Here is a 19,786-nt window from a genome sequence, read left to right on the forward strand (position 1 = left end):
CTAACAAATTTCTACATATATACTGTGGAGAGCTTTCTGACTGGTTGCATCGCCCTCTGGTGTGGAGGCGCCAATGCACACTGTCATAAGAAGCTTCAGATGGTTCTAGATTCAGTTAGCTCCATCACGGATGCAAAAATCCCCACCATCAAGGAGATCTTCAAAAGGAGTCGACATCCATCACTCGGACTCTCACCACGCAGGACATCTTCTCATTAATACCAACAGGAAGGAGGAACAACACTCTCAGTGTTCTGGGAACAGTTGCTGCCATCAGATCTCCAAATGGTCCATGAACTTGTGAACACTACCTGACTATTCCTGCTTTGCAATACTTACTTGTCATAACTTGCTGCCATAAAACAACAAATTTCACAACTTATGCCAGTGACAATAAACTTGATTCTGATTCCGAAGTCTTTTCTTTCAGTTGAACTTCTATTCTCTGCAGTTGGGTGAACAAACATTTTAGTCCTTCTCTCTGCTCAGTAGGTTGTGTAAGATTGTTGAGGTATGGTCTCTTTATTATTTAGGCCTTTAGGCTCCAGCTAGATTGCAATCATGTACACCTGAGAATAAATCCAATAGTTTTATTTAGTGAATCATCAGTTTGAAAATAGACATTTGGCCTAAATAAGGTCATCGATGTTCGCAAGGTCAGCATGAGAAATTACTCCACTCTTGTTTCCACCTTCAGTGCTGAGCTGAGAAACCAATAAATGTCCTAAGCTTTGGTGCTGAAGCAGTACTGGTTTTACATAACCTGTTTATCAGACTTTATAATTAACATTACTCTAAAAAAAGTCATCTCAAAATGATGTGATTTTAAGTTGAAATAGGCACACTTTTGCTCTTCAAGCTCTGAAATGTTTTAGTTGTGAAGATTCCTCTAATTTGATCGGAGTGCTTCTATTTCCTTTGGAGTCTGCAGAGATTTGGCTTGTCATCAAAATCTCTGACAAACTTCTATAGATGTGTAGTGGACAGTGTATTGACTGGCTGCATCACAGCCTGGTATGGAAACACCAATGCCTATGAATGGAAAATCCTACAAGTAGTAGTGGATTTGACCCAGTACACCATGGGTAAAGCCCTCCCAACCATTGAGCATGTCTATATGAAACTCTGTCATAGGAAAGCAGCATTCATTATCAGAGATCTTCAATCCTCACCACCCAGTCCATGCTTGTTTCTCATTGCTGTCATCAGGTAGAAGGCACCAGAGCCTCAAGACTCATACCACCAAGATCAGGAACAGTTACTATCCCTCACTTGCCCATCCAATGAGATGTTCACACAAGCGATGAACTTATTTCAAAAACTCTCTATCTTGTTATTTCATGTTCTCATTATTTATTGCTATTTATTTATATTTACATTTGCATAGTTTGTTGTCTTCTGGTTAATCTTTTATTTATCTTGTTATAATTACTACTCTATAGATTGTGTGCCCACAGAAAAATGAATCTTGGGGTTGCATGTAGTGAACTGTATGTACTTTGGTAATAAAATTTACTTTGAACTTTGAACCTTTTAATCCTTAACTATCCAGTGGTTAATTAATGAGGAGCAGGGATACAATTTCAGGTTGTATGCATTGCAATATGGATTTAGAGTTAATCGTGAAATGACTCCAGCTGCTTCCCCATAACAGTGAACGGAACCAAAATGGTGCATGCAGTACGATTCAAATGTTTCATCGTGGAAGCACCTCAGGAAATGACATTCATTTCTCTCATTCTTCACCCAGATGTGCAGCAGACTCGCGTATCTCAGATTTGGTTGTCCCAGACATACTGAGTTAGGGTGCAGGACCATTCATAGATGTTGGAAGCTGCAGTAATGAATTTATCATGGTACTACGGTCAGATGAAAAATGAGAGAGGATGTAACAATCTGTTCAGCAGAGAATACATTAAGGGAGACTGATGGGAAAGAGTGTGCTTAGGAGAGGCACAGTTCTTCCTGCCAATGGCTGCCTGCAGCTGACAGAGGCAGATTGTGTCTGTAGACTTTGCGAAGGAACTTTGTACTGTCTTTCCAGTCTCTCTGATTATCTCCCCTTCTGAAATCCTACTTAGATTTCAAGTGAGGAAGCTGAGATTACCTTCTGGGCTGGTGCACTGAACAGAATCAATTACTCAGATTCAGACGCATTTATTGATCCCCATGGATTATATATTCAAGTCAAACACAATCTAACCTTCAGTTGCACCTCCCTCCATCCCAGCAGGGTTTGTTGCAATGGGAAGCCTTGATGCTGAATTTTCCACCTTGCTACTTGCATGTTGCCCAAGGTAATGGCCATTTCTGAAACTGTCTTACAACTCAGGTTGGAGAAGCAACACTTCATATTCCAGCTGAGCCTTCAATTTAGTGGCATGAGCTTTAATTTCTCAGATTTCCAGTAATTACTGTCCCCTCTCCTCTTCTCTTTCCACATTCCCCATTCTGGCTTCTCTCACCCTTCTCTTCTCCTCACCTGCCCATCATCTCCCTCTCTTCCCCCTAGTTCCTTTTCTTTCATTGTCCACTGTCATCTCCTATCAGATTCCTCCTTCTTCAGCCCTTTACCTTTTCCACCTATCACCTTCCAGCTTCTCACAACATCACGTCCTCCTCCAGCCTCACCTTGATCCACCTATCACCTGCTAGCTTGAACTCATTCACCCTCCCCTCCCACCTTCTTATTCTGGCTTCTACCCCGCTTTCTTTCCAATCCTGATGAAGAATCCTGGCCTGAAATGTCCACTGTTTATCCCCCTGCATAGATGCTGTCCGACCTGCTGCATTCTTCCAGTATTTCCAGTGTGTGGCTCGCATTTTGCTGCCCTTGGGCAACATTTAGATATCTTAGAGAGGCTGTGTTTGTATTCCCTGGAGCAGTGTAGGCTTAGGAGAGGGATAGAAGAACACAGCATTGTGAGGAGTGTAGACAGAGTGGAGTGTTAGGAACTCTTCCTCATAAAGGAGACATCTGAAGCTAAAGGTTTAAAGTGAGGAGGAGGAAGAGGTTAGTGAAGACCTGCCAAAAAAAGTGTTTTCCCACAGAGGAAGGTTGCAATCTGGCCGAGGAGTCAGGTAATCTCATAACATCTAAACAACACCTGAATGTGCACTTGACTCACCAGAAGACAGTAGGCTAGATGCCTACCACTGGTAAATGAGATCAGTAGAGAAGGGCACATGGTGGATCACATCATACACAGATAATGCATAACGTTATCCATACTTAACTAAAAACCTATATAAGTGAAGCATGGCATTTACCCTTAGTCGTGCAGAAATAAAAGATAACATTCTGATACCTTTCCGAACTACTTGATGTAACTACATTCTAGTTGATTGTGATTCTGCACTGGGTCACCTGGATACTTCAGTATTTTTTCACCGTTAGGTTAAATCTTACGTCCCATTTTCCACATTATCCTTCACATACCAGCTCTTTGCTCCCTCAATCAAACCACCCACATTCCTTTGCTGCTTCAGTCTGGGAAGGCAGAAACAAACACAAGTCTTATGAATAAATTTCAGCAAACACAGCCTTTGGCACCTTCACCTATGTTCAACCGATGAATTGCAACATGCAGAGGCCTGCTCCCTGCAGTACAGTACTCATTACAGATAAGAAGATCGACTTATGCCAGTTCACTCTTTGGGGTTAGCCAGCTTAACTTTAAACCACGCCCATGTGTTACCTGGTAAAAGTGAAGGCGTCACACTGGTAAGTGAGAACAGAACAGAACAAGGGAACATAACCTCAAGAGTCGGGGAATAAATTTATGATGAAAATGAGGAGAAACTGCTTTTCCCAGTGTGTGGTGATTCTGTAGAATTCTCTGCCCAGGGAAGCAATAGAGACTACTGCATTAGACCACAATATATAAGACATAGGGACAGATCTAGGTCATTTGGCCCATCAAGTCTGCTCTGCCATTCAGCCATGGTTGATCTATTAGCCCTCTCAAACCCATTCTCCTGCCTTCTCCCTTACTGACCAAGAACATGTCGACCTCTGCTTTAAATGTACCCAATGATTTCTCATGAACCTCCTCCAATGCCAGTGCATCCTTTCGCAGATAAGGGGCCCCAAACTGCTCACAATACTCCAAGTGTGGTCTGAGCAATTTCTTATAAGGTATCCTCATTGCATTGTTGCTCCTCTATTCTAGTCCTCTCGAAATGAATGCTCACTTTGCATTTGCCTTCCTTATCGCTGACTCAATCTGCAAGTTAAATTTTAGGAAATCCGCACGAGAATTCCCAAGTCCCTTTGCTCCTCTGATTTCTGAAATTCTCCCCATTTAGAAAATATACTGCACCTTTATTCCTTCTACAAAAGTGTATGACCGTACACTTCCCTACACCATATTCCATCTGCCACTTAACTACCTTCAGACATATTATCCATATCTAGATATCTTTTGCATTGCAGGGGGTAAGAATTATGGGGAATAGGCAGGTAGATGGAACTCTGCATAGATGATTCCAAACCAGCTACAAAATAAGGAACCCCATTCCACAAAACCACAGTAGTACAGAAATGCCAACAGAAGCTCCAAACCTTTCATCCCTAGGTGAGGAAGGTCTACACCTGGGGACAACTTGAAAGACTGGCTCAGGACAAAGGACTCTGCCCCAGTAGGGGTGATGGGCTAAGAAGGAGAATAAAAAGCAGGCAGGTGTAGCTGAGTCAGCCACGGTCTTCTTGAATGATGGGGCAGGGTCAACGGACCAGAAGGCCTACTCCATTTCCCGTCTCTTGAGTTCTGACATACTAGTGAGCTTTTATGATACAGTGAAAGAGTCTGAGGCCGACCAGATCAGGGTGCTGACTGATGACAGAACAATAATCAAAAGAATACATCAAATGAGGGGAAATCTGAAATAAAAACCTTGTCAAAAGCTCAAGACCAAAAGTATTCACCTATTCTTCCTCATATAAACTTTGACTGCCCCTCAGTGCACATGGAAAATTGATTTTGCATCTCTTCTGCTCTTTCTGAGTTAGGTATAAAAGTGGAGAGGTTTGAGTTTGCCTCTACAAGCTGGCAAGACTTTGGTCTTTAGGAGAGCATGCCCTTCACAAACTGTCTGGTCAATGTCCTCGAGCATGAACCATTCTGTGGCCTTTCATGGATATGCAAGCTGGTGGTGAAACAGGAGTGGAAAATATTGAGAGAAAATTGCTGTTAGCTGTACAGGAATGATTGTGCATGGAGAGCTTCTAAAGGTGGCTACTGCGGTAATAAAATAGACACTTATTAAAAATAGTTTTCTGGGCTATCAATGAAATATTAAATCAAGGAACATGATGAATAATTGGACTGAATGCTGTAGGTCCTAACTGAAAGACAAATGATGATTTGCATGATAAGTTGACGGGCTATTTTGGCAGCAGATAACAGTGCAAAAAGCTACCTCAGAGATTCTATAAACCAATATATATCATTATAATTCAACACCGACAGCTTGTCTGTGCTTTGAAGATGTCATGGTCAAGCTCATCAATGCCTCTGTTACCTCAGGAAGATGAAGAAATTAGGTATGTCCGTGACAACCTTTAATTTTTATCAATGCGCTATATAAAGCATCCCACCTGAGTGCAAACAGCTTGGTATATAGCATCTGCTCAGCAAGAAACTGGAGAGAGCTGTGGATGCAGTCAGCACATCACAGAAACCAGCCTATCCTCCATGGACTCTATCTATATGCTGGGTCAGTAAAACAGCCAGCTTAATTAAAGACCCGTCCTACCCTGGACACTCACTTTTCACCCCCATTCCACTGGGCAGAAGACTGAAACTGTGTACCAACAGCCTCAAGAACACCTTCTATCCCACTGTTGTAAAACTATTAAGTGAATTCCTATTACAGGTCCACAATCCCTTATCCGAAATTCTGAAATCCAAAAAGTTCCGAAAACTGAAGTTTTTTCGCCAACAGCTGACGTCACTCAGGTGTGACGTGACAGCACTAGCAGAGGCCGCCAGACGTCGGCTGTGGCTCAGCACTCGTACTGGTTATACGTGCATTTGCTGTCCGCTGATATTTTGTGTTCACTGTTGACTTTGTGTTTAATTTCACTGAGAAGATGTCAAAAAGAGCTGCAGATACCCCTATGGGTAACAATAAGAAAAAGAGAAGGAAGCATCTATCATTCATTATCAGTAATGCAGAAAGTGGAGTTATTGCAGAAGCTTGATCGTGGTGTGTCTGTGTGGCGTCTTACTGAAGAATATGGTGTCGGAACTACCACTGTATATGATTTAAAGAAACAGAAAGACAAGTTACTGCAGTTTTATAGTGACAGTGACGTTCTACATTTATTCCAATACGTCATTTACTATGTGTTTGATTCGGTTCATTAGAAGCTGTATATTTTTATGTTTTATTGAATGTTTTTGTTGGAAATAATTTTCTTTCTTGTCATCATTCCCTAAACAGTACAGTATAACAACTATTTATATAGCATTTACATTGTATTAGGTATTATAAGTAATCTAGAGATGATTTAAAGTATACAGGAGGATGTGCGTAGTTCTGAACCTCCATCGGGTCCTAAAGTCCACCCACCCTGAGACAGGTTAAGTAAGGGACTTGAACATACGTGGTTTTTGGTATCCACAGTGAGTGGGGGGGGGGGGGGGGACCCTGGAACCAATAAGGAGGGATTCTGAAATCCGAAAAATTCTGAATTCCTAAATGTAACTGGCCCCAAGGATTTCAGATAAGGGATTGTGGACCTGTACAATAGATGACCACACAATTATGATCTTGGACATTATTGTTTACCTGCACTGCTCTTTCCCTATAACTGTGCACTTTATTCTGCATCGTTACTGCTCTACCTTGTTCTATTGCAATGTAATGATTTGATTTGCCTTTCACTGCATCTCAGTTCATGTGACAATAACAAACCGATTCCAATCCCAAGAGTTGTACTACTGTCCATCTTTAAAACAGTTAGATCCCATTTTAATTAATTTGTTGTTTTGTTTTAATCTGTAAGTAATACGATAGTTGATAAAATTTGGTTAGTCCAATTAAATATGTAAATCTAATAAGGGAATAGAGTGTACATTTGGATGAGATTGTGGACACAGAGATTGTGCAGATTTTTGAAATCTTAAGCAACATACACGAAGAGTTGGAGGAACAAGTCAGATAGGTTTTATCTCAGTCCAAAGCACTGATCGTTGATTCCTTTCCAGCATTTTGTGTGCATTGTGATGAGGTGTGTTATTTTGGGAAAATGAAAGGTTTAAGTGGTTTCTACACACAGGCGCTCTTCGCACACTGTTCCCTACAGCACATGACGTCAATCACACAGAAGCATCCGTGGGAACAGAAACAGGGTTTCTTTTAGGTCTAGGACCCTCTGCTCTGATGAAGGACTATTGACCTAAAAATATAACTCCCTTTCTCTTGTGACAGATGCTGCCTCACCTGCTGAAAAGTTTTCAGCTTTTCCTGTTCTTATTTCAGATTTCCAGCATCCACAGTTTTGTGATTTTGATTTGCAGGAAGACGTTGACAGACCAGGTAGATCTGTGGAGATGTAATTTATCACAGGGTGCAGTTTCATAGCAACAGTGATGAAAGGATTTACAGTCGAACTGATGTTGTTTTAGGCAAATGGCAGGCACTAGTTCTGCTCAGTCAGTCCCTTGGATAATTCATGTTGCAGACACAGGGAGACTGGGCACGAGCATGCATAAATCTTCAGAGGTGCTGAACTGAGCTAAGGGGTTGCTACAGAAGCACATAGGATTCAAACAGGCCAAGGTTCCTAAAGCAGGACAGTTATACTACATCTTAACCAACAAGGGTCCCACCTGTCTTTTATAATGTCCGAGTCTGCAGAGTTTAGGGAGGAAGTCAGGCCCTTGAGTCATTTTGGAGATGCTTATTGGACTTCGGTGAGTTGAATGTCTTTATTTAACATAGAATACCCAACAGCACAGGAACAGACACGGTAGTGTAGTGGTTAGCACAATGATTTACAATGCAGGAGACTGGGGTTCAATTCCCGCCCCTGCTTATCAGGAGTTTGTATGTGTGGGTTTTCCCCATGTGTTCCACTTTCCTCATACAGTCCAAAAAGTTGTCCCATGATTAGGCCAGGGGAATGCTGGGCAATGCGGCTCGAAGACTAGGAAGGCTATTCCATGCGGTATCTCAATGAATAAAAAATACAAAAAGAATTCTACACCAAAAACTACCTTGGGGAAGTTTATTTCCCTCTCCCATTAGATTTCTTAATGGACAGTGAAACCATGAACACTACCTCATTATTTTGCTTTCTTTTTGCATTATATATATAGTAATTTTAATGTCTTGCACTGTACTGTTACTGCAAAACAACAGATTTCACAATGTATGTCTGTGATAATAAACCTGGTTCTGATTCTGAACAATGCTGAATTAAACTAATTATCTTCTGCCATATTGCTCCATACTGTGGCTATTGGTCGAAGATACCTACAGCATATCTGCCTCCATCATTACCCTTGGTAATTCACTGCAGACACTCACCTGTCTCTGTGTAAAAAAAAATTGGCCAGCATATCTTCTTTGATCTTTTCCCCTCTCACCTTAAATGAAAGCCATCCAGTACATGATATTTCACTGGAAAATGATTCTGACTGTCTGCCCTATCTATGCTGCTCATAATGTTATAAACTTCTTTCACTTCTCCCCTCACCCTCCATCACTCCTGAGAAAACAACCCACGTTAACCAGCCTCTCCTTAAAGCTGGTACCCTCTAATCCAGGCAGAGAAGGAACACTAGCAGTGGGAAGCTGTCCTTGAGCCTGATAGTATGTGCACTCAGACTTTTCTGCCCAATGAGAGGGGAAATGAGAGGATGTCCACGGTGGATGGGTCTTTGATTATGCTGGTTGCTTTACTGAGGTAGCATGAAGTATAGACGGAGTGCAGAGTGCATTGAGGGGAGGCTGGTACCTGAGCTGTGTCCACAACAGTGCATTTCTTGTGGTTACATCACTTCTAGAGCAGTTGCCATACAAGTTGTGTTGCATCCAGATTGAAAGCTTCCTACAGTGCATCGATAAAAATTGGTAACAGTCAACAGGGACATACCAAATATCGTTAGCTTCCTGAGGGAGTAGAGGCATTGGTGAGCTTTCTTAGCAATTACATCAATGTGGCTGGACCAGGACAGGCTATTGGTGATGTTCACACCTAGGAACTTAAAGCTCTCAACCTTCTACAACCACCACACGATTGACACAGACAGGGGTATGTGCACTGATCCACTTTCAGAAGGGAATGACCATTACTACCATCAAGGAGGAGGTACAGGATCCTGAGGAACAGCTTCTTCACCTCTGCCATCAGTTCTCTTAAACGGTTCATGAAATGATGAACATAGAACATTGAACAGTACAGGCCTCTATTTCCCTTTAATCCATGTGCCTAACTAAGAGTCTCTTAAATGTTCCTAATGTTCCTAATGCCTACACCAACACATTTGATAGAACATTGCATGCACCTACCCTTTCTGTGTAAAAAAAACCTACCTCTGGCATTCCCTGCATACTTTCCTACAATCACCTTAAAATTAAACCTTCTCATATTAGCCATTTCCGCCCTGCAAAAAGTCTCTGGTTTTACACCCTATCTATGCCTCTTATCATCTTGTACACCTTTATCAAGTCACCTGTTCTCCCACTTGACACTAAATGAAAGGCCCTAGCTGAATCAACTTATCCTTATTAGACATACGCTCTAGTCAAGGCAGCATCCTGGTAAATTTCCTCTGTGCACTCTCAAAAGCTTCCACAGCCTTCCTATAATGAGGTTTTAGAGCTGAACACAATGCCCCAGTGTGGTTTAACCACGGTTTTATATTGCTGCAACTTTACCTCATGACTCTTGAACTCAATACCACAACTAATAAAGGGCGACAGATCAATACTTAACAAACTTGAAGGATCTATTGACTTGGATGCCAAAATCCCTCTGTTCCTCCAAGCTGCTAAGAATTTACCACTACCACTGTATTCTATCTTCACATTTGACCTTACGAAGTGAATCAGTTCACATTGTTCTGGGTTGAACTCCATCTGCCACTTTTCAGTGCAGCTCCGCATCCTGTTAATGTCCCCTTGTAACCTGTAACCTTAAATATTATCCACAACGCTGCCAACCTTTGTATAATCTGCAAACTTATTAACCCACTCTTCCACTTCCTCATACAAGTCACTTACAAAAATCACAGAGAGTAAAGGTGCTAGAACAGATCCCTGCAGAACACTACTGGTCACCGACCTCCAGGCACAATACAACACATCTACAACCACCCTTTACCTTCTATGGACAAGCCAATTATAGATCCACACAGTCAAGTTTCCCAGGATCCCGTTCCTCTTGACTTTCTGAATAAGCCAACCATGGGAAGCTTTATAAAACCGAATTAAAATCCATATACACCATATCCACTGCCGTACCTTCATCAGTGTGTTTTGTCGCATCCTCAGTGAATTCATTTCAGGTCATAAGGTATGACCTACCCCTCACAAAGCCATGCTGACTACCCCTTGACAGACAATACTTCTCAAATGTTCATAAATCCTGTCTCCAAGTAGCTTCTCCAATAATTTGTCCATGACTGAAGTAAGACTTAATGGGCTATTATTCCCAGCATTATTCATACTCCCTTTCTCCTGTAATAATCTGGAGAATATCCCATCTGACGTGGAACATATCTATCCTAATATTTTGTCAAAGGTTCCAGCGCATCCTCTTGCTTAAGGTTGACATATTCTATCATATCAGTCTGTTTCCTTTCCATATCTGTTCCTCTTGAAATATGCTCTCTTCACAAATTTCAAGGCCCCTCATACTGGTGAACAGTGAAACAAAGAATTCATGATGGACCTCCCCCTACCTCCTTAGGTTCCAGGCACTTGTTTCCTTTGCTATATCTGATCAGTCCTACCCTCACTCTAGTCATCCTCCTGTTCTTCACATAGAACACCTTATCCTTCATCCTGCTCACCAAGGGCTTTTCATAGCCCTCAATGTCTCACTTTTCTGCTCCTCACTGTCTCTGGCTATGGGGAGGGGTTTTATAAATGCCCCCCAAACAGACTGCTGCTCCCTTCTGCTTTCTGACTTTCACCCATCTGATTTGGTGGACAATTCGTCCACGATGTCCTCCCTTCATGCAGCTGTAATACTATCCCTGATTAGCAATTCCACTCCCTCACCTCCTTTACCCCTCTCGGTTCCTTTTGAAATATCTAAACCCTGAAACATCCATCCCGCCTGTGGTGAACTACATATACCTGTCTGGACACGCCCCCCCCGCTGACTGCTCCTGTGGCTCCTCCCACAGACCCCGGTATAAAGGCGATTGGAGACTGAGCCCTGGTCTCAGTCTCCAGGATGTAGTGTGGTGGTCAATTGATGCTTGTCCTTTCTTCCAGCCAATAAAAGCCTATATCTCACCTCACGTCTCAGAGAGTTATTGATGGTGCATCACCGCCCCCATTCCTGCTCTTCTGACAGTCCTGTCTCCGTACTGGCCACAATATCAAAGTTTCATGCTCTAAGTTCATCACCCTTGTTCCTGATATTTCTTGATATAAAATAGACACACTTTAACTCCCTGCACTGACTGCAAATTTGCCTATCAACTGCCTATCATTCCTCACATTTACTAGGCACTGCTTCTACCTGTGTACTAATTGTCCTAAGCTCTAAACTTTCATCTTAGTACCCCCCCCCCCTGCCAAACTTGTTTAAATCCTCTCCAAAAACTCGAACAGATCTGTCCACAAGGACTTTGGTCCCCCTCAATTTCAAGTGTATCCTAATCCCTTTAGTACAGGTCGTACTTTCCCCAGAATAGATCTCGACAATCCACAAACCTGAAGTCCTCTTGCTGCACCAATTCCTCAGCCACAAATTGACCTGCCAAATCATCCTATTCTTACCCTCACTGATGCATGGCATAGGCAACAATTCTGAAATTACTACCCTTGAGGTCTTGCTTTTTAGATTTCTACCTGACACCCTAACTATTTTCTTAAAATAGTTAATCCCTTTTGCTACCTGGGTTATTGTTCCAATATATACCATTTCTGGCTGATCACTCTCCCACTTTAGAATTCTGTGGACCCAATTGGAGACACCCCGGACCTTGGCATCTGAGAGGAAACATACCATCTGGGTGTCTTTTCATGTTCAAAAAAGTCTCCTGTTTGCTTCCTTAACTAATAAATCCCCTATTACCTCTGCACTCCTCTTCTCACCCATCCCACCCATGCCAGGCTTAGCACCATTGATCTGATCGTTGTGGATTTTCCTTGATAGCTCACCCCGCACCCTAACAGCAGGCATCAAGTGGCATACCTGTTATTGAAGGGAATGGCCACAGGAGTACGCTACACTGTCTACCTAATCCCTTTCTCTTTCCTGACAGTCACCTAGTTGCCTGCCTTCTGCAACTTGGGAGGTGACTACCTTTCTGTAGCTCTTATCGATCACCTCCTCAAATGAGCCATAGGTCATCAAGCTGCAGCTCCAGTTCCCAAACATGGTCTGTAAAGAGCTGCAGCTGAATGCACTTCATGCAGATGTGGTTATCAGGGAGACTGGAACTCTTGCATCTCACATGAATAATACACCACTGACACTAGATCCCTTCTCACTACTCTAGATAGGCACTAATAGACAAAGAAAGAAGGAAAGTTACCAGAAATCTACCTAAGTGTTTGTGTCTCCTCACTGAATCCTCTTGAACCAAACCCTCAACCTCTCCATTCCAGCATGCCCACATACCATGGCAGCTGCACTTAAGCCTCATTTCTTTGAATAGGCCTTTGCCAAGAGCATAATGTAACACAAAATCTCAAAATTTCCATAAGGGCCTTCTCTCTTTTTTTTAATGTCGCACTCACTCACCTCAAAGCACGTGGAAATTACCTTCCAAATTGAGTCACGCCACACGTTTCCAGATTGAGCTCTGCCTGTCACTTCTCAGCTCAGCTCTGCATCCTACAATTCTTACATTGCAACCTGCAACAACCCACAACACCAGCAACCTTCCTAGCACCTGCAAACTTACCAATCCACCCTTCCACTTCCTCATCTTGTTGCAAGGACGAGGCTGAGGACGAACCCAGGTGCAGGACACAGGCGCGGAGGCAGAGTCCTGAGGCGTTAGCACCACTGCGAACGGGGAACCGGTATCCAGGAGAGTCTTTACACAGAGACAAGGTTTACGTATAGTGTCCAGGAAGTGATGCGGAGCTTAGAACTGACAGTCCTAAGGAATCAGGAAACACGGTTCACTCACACTAGAGTCAACCAACAAACATGGCCGTGACGCCCGAGTTTTATCCTATGTTCGCTAATGGGAACCAGGTGTGCTGTAATTAGTGGAACTGGGAATGATTGGAAATCAGATGAGGGGAATAAGGCCCAAATAAAAGTAATAGCAAGATGGGGAATTGCCAGATGGGACCATGACACATCTAAGTCATTTCTAATGGCAGGGGTCCCAAGACTGAGCACACTCAGTAACCTCCAGGTAAAATATGCCCCATTCACTACCACCTTCTGTCTTCTGTGGGCAAGCCAATATCCACATACCCAAATTTCCTAGATCCCATTCCTTATAACATTATGAATGAGTCTATCATTGGGAACCATGTTAAATGCCTTACTGAAATCCAAGACCACATCCACTGCTCTACCTTCAGTTTGTTTTGTCACTTCCTTGGAGGCTTATGAGACATGATCTGCCCCTCTCAAAGACATGCTCACTTTCCCTAATCATTAGACTACACTTCTCCAAATGCTTATAATCTGGTCTCTAAGAATCCTCTTCAGTAGTTTGCCCACCACTGATGTAAGACTCACTGGTTTATAATTCACAGGATTATCCCGAGTACCTTTCCTGAACAATGGGATAAGTTTGGCCTAGTTGATGTGCAAGCTGACAGGTGATATGTGAGACCAGGTGAAGGGTAAGTTGGGTGGGGAAGAGGGAATTTACGAAGAAGCTGAGAGGTGATTTGTGTAAGAGGTGAGGAGCGGAATTCTGATAGGAGAGGACAGTGGAGCATAAAAGAAAGGGAAGGAGGAGGGGAACCTGAGGGAGGTAGTGGGCAGGTGAGGAGAGGAGAAGGTGTAAGAGGGGAGCCAAAATGGGGAAAAGAAAAATAGAAGGGGGAAGAAAGTACCAGAAGTTAGCTCAGATGTTCATGCCGTCAGATTGGAAGCCACCCAGATGCAATATGAAATGTTGCTCCTTTGATCTGTGAGTGGCCTCATTGTTGCGGTAGAGGAGGCCATGGATAGACATGTTGAAATAGAAATGGGAAGTCAATTTGAAATGGGTGGCACTGGGCAATCATGCCTTTTGTGGTGGATGGAATGAAGGTGCCCGATGAAGTGATCCCCAATTTACGACATGTCTCACCGATGTAGAGGAGACCTCACAGAAATACCGGATACAGCATCCATGCTGAGCTCACAGTTTCATCAACTTTGCCTCAAACTTCCTTTCCGCCCTCAAATTTATTTTGTCCATCTCTGACACCCGTTACCCCTTTCTCCATCTCTGGAGGCAAACTATCTACTGATAGATTTAACAAAACTACTGACCCTCACAGTTATCGTAACTATACTGTTTTTCACCTTGTCACTTGTGAACAGGCTGCTTCCTTTTCTCAGTTGCTGTGGCTTTGTTGCATCTGTTCTCAGAATGAGGCTCTCCTTCCCAGAACGTCTGAGATATCCATCTTCTTTAAGCATGGAGTTCCCCTTCCACTATGTTGTTGCTGTCCTCTTTCACTCCTTCTCCATTTCCTGTACATCTGCCCTCACCCCATCTTCCTGCCACCATAACAGGGATAGAGTTTCACCTTGTCTTTACCTACCATAAATCAGAAGCCCTGCCCCCTGCATCAATTCTTCAGCCATACTTTCATCTGTCATATTATCTTGTTTTTTACCCTTACTGGCACATGACTGTTATGATCCGCACCCAACCGTGCCAGGTTCCAAGATTTCGATGCTCTGACTCTCCGGAATATGGATAGCTGTGCAAACCCTTTAAAGACTGAGGCTCTCCTCGCTAATTGGCGACCATGTTTTGGCAGCAGGACTTTAATATTAAACAGCACCTGAACTGAGGTTTGGAGCTCAATAGAGAGCTCAACTTTGGATTCTCATCTAGCGTCTAATTTAGAACCTTGCCTTCATTTTAGTCTCGTATCATGTCTCAATTCTAGTCTCGGATACTCCACCAGTTGGGTCCTGACCATCCTCGTCTATGTTTCTCATCACAATCGTATAGGTCATACTCTAGAGATTATTATCACTGAGGTCCTGCTTTTTAGCTTCCTAGCCAGCTCCCTATATTGTCTCTTCAGGACCGCACCCTTTTCCCTATCTGCTATATGTCATTGGTATCAATAGGTACCGTGACTTCTGGCTATTCGCCCTCCCCTTTTAGATGCTGTGAACTCCATCTGTGACATCCATGATCTTGGCATCTGAGAGGTAACACACCATCTGGGAATGTCTATCACAATGTACTGTCTAACTTTTAAATCGCCTGTCACTGCTGTTTTCCTCTTTCCCCACCCCCTTCCCTTCTGAGCCACTGGGCCAGACTCAATGCTCCCCCTGGTAGGTCGTCCAGCTGAACAGTATCCAAAGCCATATACCTGTTATTGAGGGGAACAGCCACAGGAGTACTCTGCACTGTCTGCCTACTCCCCTTCCCTCTCCTGATGGTCATCCAGCTACCTGCCTCCTGTAGCACCTACCTGTCAACTTCTCATTCTCCCAAATGATCTGTAGGTCATCTGGTTCCCTAAACCAGTGTATAAGGAGCTGCCGCTGGATGCACTCCTTGCAGTTGTAAACATCAGGGACACTAGAGGTTTCCCAGACACTCCACATTGTGAAGAGTAGAGTAGTTCTCCACTACCCTAGGATCCATGCAATAATAATGAAAGAAAGAGGAACTTACCAGAATCTCACCTTGACCGACATCATTTCTCGCCGAAGCCTCACCATTCCTTGTTTGCACTATTTATTTATCTGTTTACTTTTACTGTTAACAACAAATTTCAGAATTTATGTCAGTGGCAGTAAATCTGTTTCTGATTCTGATTCTAATGATATTCTGTTATGAAGGAGGCCATTCAACCATCGTGTCCTTGCCAGCTCCCAGAGCAATCTCACAGATCCCATCCCACCCCCACCCCCCATTTTTGTCCCTGTAATCTCTTCACTTTCTTATGCTCATCAGCTCTTGTCCAGATTCCACCAGTCACCTGCACACTGGGGATGGGTACATCACCAACCCAGCCACACATGTCGGGGACGTGGGAGACAGACCTGAGCATCCTGAGGGACTGTACATGCAAACTCCATAGAGACAGCAGCGGGGATCAGGATTGAACACGAGCTGACAGGCAGAATCCTTGCCGCGCACTCCTGCACTACTGTATACGTCAATATATTGCAAAGCCTCCAGGAGGGCAGGGCTCCATCGACAAGATTAGGAGATGCTGCCCGCCAGTATCTTTTTCCCAGGGTCGGAATGTCTAACCAGCGGACATGCATTTATGGTGAGAGTGGGTAAGTTCAAAGAAGATGTGCGAGACAAGTTTTTTTTATATGAAGAGTGGTGGGTGCTTGGAAAGTGCTGTTAGAGATGCAGGAGGAGGAGGTAGGTACAACAGAGGCATTTCAAAAACTCTTAGATAGGCAGGCGGAAATGCAGAGAAGTCAGGGTGTGAACATTATGTAGGCAGATTGGATTAGTTTAGTTCATCATTTAATATTAGTTTGGACTGATGGGCATGTTCTTATATTGTATTATTGTACGTTCTATGTTCACTGCTGCCATACCCACCTCCTCCCACACCCTCACTCTCTGTAGGCTATGAATCTGGCACTTGTTCTGAGCTTTGATATTCAGATACCGTTTTCCTCAATCGACTGAATATGGTACATTGAAATGGCTGGTGGATCTCATCAAGCACAGTCTGTCTTTACCGAGACGGGGTCACTGAGACAGAGAATATTGTCCTCATTCCCAGCCTGGGGTCCATGGACCCCTTGGTTAATGGTAAGAATCCGTGGCATAAAAAAGGTTGGAAGCCTCTGCTACAGAGAATTTCAGCATCTGCTTTATTGTTAGGGGCCACGTTGTTCAGTGTGGGTCGAGCAGACGCTGAGTGCAAACACTGTCCTCTCCGCAGACACCGGCTGTTCCCTCCACGTGAGGATCAGCTCCACCCTCGCAGGAAGTTTGTTAAAAGTGTCGTGAAACATCGCGGCAATTAAATTGGACAGTCAGAATCGATTCACCGTGACAGTGAGGTTGTGGAACAGTGACTGAAGCTCCTCCTAACTGAGCTTTCGCTGGGTTGCTGCCTGCAATCTTTTACCTGGCTTATGGCCTTTTTGTCATTCAGGAGCTGGGATGAGGCTGGACTACACAGAATACTATGGGACAGTGTCATAGGCTGTCACTCCCATGCGGGGCTACGCTGGCGGAGGTTCTTGATGCCCCTTCCGGTGGGAGCTGACACTGCTCCATCACTGATGAGTTCGCCCTGTCCTTGCTCCCAGTGGGCATTCAGTGTTTGGGTGTTAGATGGCTGCTGCAGGGCTGAAGCTGCTGTGCAGATCACGGCTGAGTGCGCTGCACACTCCCCACCCCACCATTCTTTCTTTACACCCCAGGATTTCTGTGGGGCCTCAGACATCTGGTGCCAATAAAGCTGTTCTTTCCCCCTGAGGAAAGGTAGAACTTCCAACCCATCAGCACCTTATGTTTCCTGCCGTCAGTCTCCTCGTCATTCTAAAGATAAAAAATAAAGGTTAGTTTTAATTGTCACAACATTGAAGCACATGTTCCTTGTGTCAAATCAAATCAGCGATGATTGTGCTGGGCATAGCCTGCAAGTGTCGCCACACTTCTGGTGCCAAAAAGGATGCCCACAACTCACTAACGCATGTCTTTGGAATGTGGAGGGAAGCCCACACTGTTCCAGACAGAACATACAAACTCCTTACTGACACTGGTGGGAATTGAACCCCTGGCTGCCCTGCAGCATTGCACTAACCACTGCGCTACCTTGCCGCCCCTCAAACGACTCCTTGAAACTTCTTTGTGGAGGAGTCAAGAACCTCTTCAGAGCTGCTACTTATGGCAAGCAAGTGCTCCGGTGTCCTGTGATTCTCTGGCCCAAGTGCAGCCCAGAGCACCGATATGATCGTGGTGTGATCACCGCTGCCGGGCCTGCTTGCTGAGTCAGTGACCAGAACGTCAGTCAAATTAAATTTATTATCAAAGCACATATATGTGTCACCAAATACTGCTTAAGATTCATTTCCTTGTAAGCATTTCCAGGAAAATGAAAAAAATAGAATCTGCGTTAAAACAATACTAAGACTGACGAATATCCAAAGTGTTAAAAAAAAGACAAATTGTGTAAATTAAAATTTTAAAAAATAATGCTGAGAATACGAGTTGTAGAGTCCTCGAAAGTGAGTCTGTTGGTTATAGTGAGTGAATTATCCAGTTTGATTCTGGAGCCTGATGATTGAAGGGTAATAGGTCCAAGACTTTATGACCTCCTGCCTGCTGGCCAAAGCGAAAAAGACAGCACAGCTTGGGTGACGGTGCCCTTGATGCTGGATGCAGCTTTCTTGTGGCAGCCCTCCCTGTAGGTGTGCTCGGTGGTAGGAAGGGATCTTCCTCTGATCGACTGGGATATATCCACCAGTTATTAGTCCTGGTAACTTTCAGAACTTGCTACGAGGGAAGGTTTTACAGCCCTCCATAATGTAAACGTGGTTTTCATATTTCTGTCGTGTTCTTGACACATACTGGTAGTTTCGTAAAGGAAAGGATCACAGACTGAAAATATTTATTGTTTCCCCTTCCACAGACACTGCCTGATCTGCTGGATTCTTTCCAGTGTATCCTGTGTTTCTTTTGCCAGTGATGAATGCTTCATTTACCAGGAAAAACTGGAATGGGTAGGGTTTGTAATCCTTGGAGGAGCCTGCGGAGGGAACCTGATACACAGTTATGAGAGGCATAGAAAGGGCAGTTGGTGAGAAATCTTACCCCAGAGCAGAGGCATCTAAAACAAGAGGGCATGTGTTTAGAGTAAGGGGTAGGAGGTCCACAGGGAATCTAAAAAATACTTCTTTTCCGCCCAGAGGATGATAATAATCTGGAACACCCTACCTGAGGAGGCAGAGATGTAGAAGAAATAACTGGATTAGATTAGATTTATTTATTGGTCACATGTGTAACAAGGCAGACATGAAATGCATCATTTGTGCTAACCCAATCCAAGGATTGGCTGAGGGCAGCCACAAGTGTCACCGCATATTCAGCCAACAACTTAGCAAGCAGGCAAGGACCGTCAGAACAACACGCAGCCAACATACAACAAGCAACAGCAAAACAAATCCCTGTCCCACACCCATACACACACATAAGGGCCTTCAACCAGAAGACAGGAGGCCTCCAGGCCTCTGACCTTCGGGTGGTGGCCCCGGACTCGCTGCCATCAGGCCTCTGAATCCCGGATGTGCCAAAGAGCACTGGGATTGCCGTGGCATTGAAGTGTGGGCAAGTACAGACTGGGACATCGATGGTCCATGTGGACCGGTTGGGCTGAAGGGCCTGTTTGTATGCTGGATGACTTCAGGACTTCACGTATGCAGTGGTGAGCTTCAACACCCCTGGGCCAGGAGAAGTGGAGA

At 44.0% G+C, this 19,786-nt stretch overlaps 1 protein-coding gene and 1 long non-coding RNA gene across 4 annotated transcripts in view; one reads left to right on the plus strand and one right to left on the minus strand.

Moving 5' to 3' along the window:
* The window catches only part of LOC140734642 (A disintegrin and metalloproteinase with thrombospondin motifs 20-like), a 536,409-nt gene that overhangs the window by 362,954 nt on the left and 153,669 nt on the right, over positions 1 to 19,786 (plus strand). The window lies entirely within an intron of this gene.
* Positions 1 to 19,786, minus strand: part of LOC140734643 (uncharacterized) — an 84,368-nt gene that overhangs the window by 12,702 nt on the left and 51,880 nt on the right. For both annotated transcript variants that reach the window (XR_012100581.1, XR_012100582.1), the window contains one exon: positions 16,020 to 17,864. This is a non-coding gene — a long non-coding RNA (uncharacterized lncRNA). The remainder of the gene's footprint in view (positions 1 to 16,019; positions 17,865 to 19,786) is intronic.

The sequence above is a fragment of the Hemitrygon akajei genome, chromosome 10 (genome assembly GCF_048418815.1).
Source record: "Hemitrygon akajei chromosome 10, sHemAka1.3, whole genome shotgun sequence".
NCBI lineage: Eukaryota > Metazoa > Chordata > Chondrichthyes > Myliobatiformes > Dasyatidae > Hemitrygon > Hemitrygon akajei.